Raw genomic sequence first — 3553 nt, forward strand, 5'->3', positions numbered from 1 at the left:
AAAAATTGTTTGCACATTTCTTGAATTGTCATTTGTTTTGGACACCCACTATCAGAATTCCTTTGTGTGTACGTCTCAGGATACACGTGAAGTACACAAACAAAATATAAAGCTGCTCTGTGCTCCTTTATACTCATGGTACAGCATTCTGTTTCTCCTTTATCCAATGTGACGAATTTATCCACTTTTCTGTAAAACTACCAACTTCCCGTCAAGACAGTAATAAGTTTGATGTACAAAACAGACAAATCCTAAGTACAAAATACCGTACTTTCTCCGAAACTACTCATCAGATTTCGAAGAATGAAACGCGCTTAAATTTGTCACTTTGATATTTATCAATACTAGCCATTCCAGTTACATTGGAAAAAGTGGAACTGATATGTACGTAATTTTAACTAACGGAGTGAGAAGCTGTGTGTCATTTAAGGACGATTTATTTAAAATTGACCTGGGTGAATACAGAATTCCGATAGCTTAAACGGTTTCGGTAAATTCTGAGGGAACAGCTTAGCTTTTTATCACTCTGTATATCGTGAAGAGCTGCGATCCTATCATATTGCCTTGAGATACGCCTGTCCCTACCTTCCTTCTGACGGCGCATTCGCATTTAGAGCGACCTACTGTGACCTGTTAAATTCTTTGGTACCTTCGAAAATATAACAGATGTAGGCAAAATGGTGTTCTCTTATAGCTATGTTATCAGCAAAAAGTTTAGCAGCTGCTGAGAAGAGCGGCAACCATTCTGAGAAACATCAGGAACGCCAAGAACTCTCTGTCCGTGTGCGCTGCTCGTGCACCTGTGACATTCTCTAACGTCCGTGCGCACATTTCCATATATACCACGCCACGCTCTCTGTGTTGGAAGAGGGGAAAGGGAGGGGATCTGGGAGGGAGGAGAGGGAGGTAAGCAACTACAAAAGCGCCACATGTGGCTATGTTTCATATTTCATATTTCTCAACAACATAAATCACAAGCAAAACAATTTTTTAATATTTTTAATAGTTTTTGGCACGCTGTTTACATACTAACTGTCGCCATACAGACAGACACAGATAGTCTCTCTGATTTTTGTCACTCAGGTTCTCAGGTTGCCGAGTACTCGTGACTTATTTAGTTTCATGAGTTCATAATCGAATAAAGCCTTTCATGCACGTATGTTGAGCGACACATTGATATTGGGTTTGCAATATCATCATGAAGACGTGGAATCTCTTCCCATGGAAAACAGTACAGAACTACCGGGCAGCTTAAACATAAAAGAACTTGTCTTTTAAGTGATCATAACACTGCAAATCCACCAGCCTCTAATCAACTAGTCGTCGACAAAACGTAGCCGGCCGAAGTGGCCGTGCGGTTAAAGGCGCTGCAGTCTGGAACCGCAAGACCGCTACGGTCGCAGGTTCGAATCCTGCCTCGGGCATGGATGTTTGTGATGTCCTTAGGTTAGTTAGGTTTAACTAGTTCTAAGTTCTAGGGGACTAATGACCTCAGAAGTTGAGTCCCATAGTGCTCAGAGCCATTGACAAAACGTAAAACCTGAATCTTCTTTCTACCCATTTGTTCCAAACACGCTTCCTATGAGTATCAGAGCAGCATGTGTCGTACTAGCCAGTGCGTCACGCCATAATAACATATATTCACAGAGATCGACCATTCCATCCGATTCGAACTCACCTGTTGATACTCCAGTATCATAGCAGCATTTACTTTACCACTTAGTTTCAGGATTCTCCACAATCTGAACGTGGTATAAAACAAACTTCTCCTTCACAAATTTTAGTATATTTTAGATCTGTCAAAAAGGATCTGTCAAAAGGATTTACCTTTTCCACCCACTTTGAGGGAGTTGTGAGTTTCTCTCAGATTCATGTTTTTACAGTCAAGTTTTGTTATGTGCCCTAATCAATACTGAGAGGTGTTACTATGAAGAAGTGCAACGATCGTAGAATTTACACTGTGCAAAGAATTAAAGCATCAGTTCTTGCGAAACGACGTAATTGTCTCCCATTCCAACGCATAAGTTTGAAATTTGGCTCAGAGTTGATTACAATCTTCCTCTGCTCAGGTATAAAAGCATGGAGCTCTGCGACGTCATCCTCGGGTTCGCCGACGCTTCAAACAGGAAGGTGTCGACATGCATGCTGAAAACAGACCAGAGATCAGAAGTTCATGTGAAGTGTGAAATGGGTTAATGATATCACATTGACACCAAATGTTACCACAATTATGCCCAATGTCCCTGTAGATTTGTCATGCGACTGAGAGGTCGTCGCAGCCCCTCTTACTCACATTTCACCCCTTATTTTGACACCTCTGTGACGGATGTCAGAACGACGTCACCCAGGGTACAAATTGCGCGGTTTTCCCACACATTTCGCGGTCGAAACCGACAGTTCTCAGTGCGATGAGCAAAAGGATGACATTCTTGACATTCTTTGGGCGATTCTACCCTTCTCGGCGGACCTCACGGACCTGTAATTACATTGAACGTAACCGCATCCCTTTGTAGTGCAGGGCAACCGTAATTTTTGTTTTGGTGTACAGGTTGGAATCACTAGAGACCGTTGAAAACCATTCGACGAAATTTGAACGTGATCCGAAGCAAGTGTCCTTATGCTTTTTCAGAGCCGTTTCATTACCTCCTGTGGTGTTATCATGTACGACTGCGACGTTGATACATGCGTAAATAAAACTGCGAAGGGTCCCTGTAACATCGCCCAGTTTGGTAAAACCCTTGTTTTTTTATCAGTTTCGACATTTTTGTTGACAGGAAACAGCAAAGCGTTTAGTAACGAACCTGTCAACAGTTAATTATACCTGAAGACTAATTTCAGACCTTAAAAACTAAACTAAACTAAATTCCGTCCGAACAGGCCTCGGAAGACCATAACGGTAATGACCAACCCCCGTGTCATCCTCAGCCTAAAGGTGTCAAGTAGCTCCTCAATCTGCCTCACAATGGCTGAGAGCACCGCGCTTGCCAACAGCGCTCGGCAGACCAAAATGTCACCCATCCAAGTGCTAGCCAAGCCCGACAGCGCTCAACTTCGGTGATCTGACGGGAACCGGTGCTACCACTGCGGCAAGGCCGTTGGTAATTTCAAACCCTACAGGTACATTTCCAAAGCTGGCCTACTGTGCATGCACTGAAAGTGCCTCATCTTAATAATGGACTCCGAAATACCAACACACGCTTTATAAAATGTTTGCAGAATGAATATCACAATCTACACGTGCCTCTTAGCAAGTCAGGATCAAATTCAAAATCAAACTTTCAAATTCAGACTAAAAATCAAACTCTTTACTTGATTCTGACTTGCTAAGAGGCACGTATGGATGTGACATTCATTCTGCAAACATTTTGTAAAGCATGTGGTGCCACTTTGATGTTCGTTATTAAGATCAGACACTTTCAATGCAGCATCAGTAGGCCAGGCTTGAAAATGAACCTTTAAGATTTGAAACTAGTCGCCAAATGTAAGTACTGCAACTGTTGACAGATTCGTTAATAAACGTATTATTAAAACTCTTGGTGACATCCGCCCAAAA

General features: G+C 42.3%; 1 pseudogene; it reads right to left on the bottom strand.

The window, feature by feature from the left end:
* Nucleotides 1-2982: 2982 nt before the first annotated feature.
* Nucleotides 2983-3100, bottom strand: LOC126249942 (5S ribosomal RNA; annotated as a pseudogene).
* Between the last annotated feature and the right edge of the window lie 453 nt (nucleotides 3101-3553).

The sequence above is a fragment of the Schistocerca nitens genome, chromosome 3 (genome assembly GCF_023898315.1).
Source record: "Schistocerca nitens isolate TAMUIC-IGC-003100 chromosome 3, iqSchNite1.1, whole genome shotgun sequence".
Lineage (NCBI taxonomy): Eukaryota > Metazoa > Arthropoda > Insecta > Orthoptera > Acrididae > Schistocerca > Schistocerca nitens.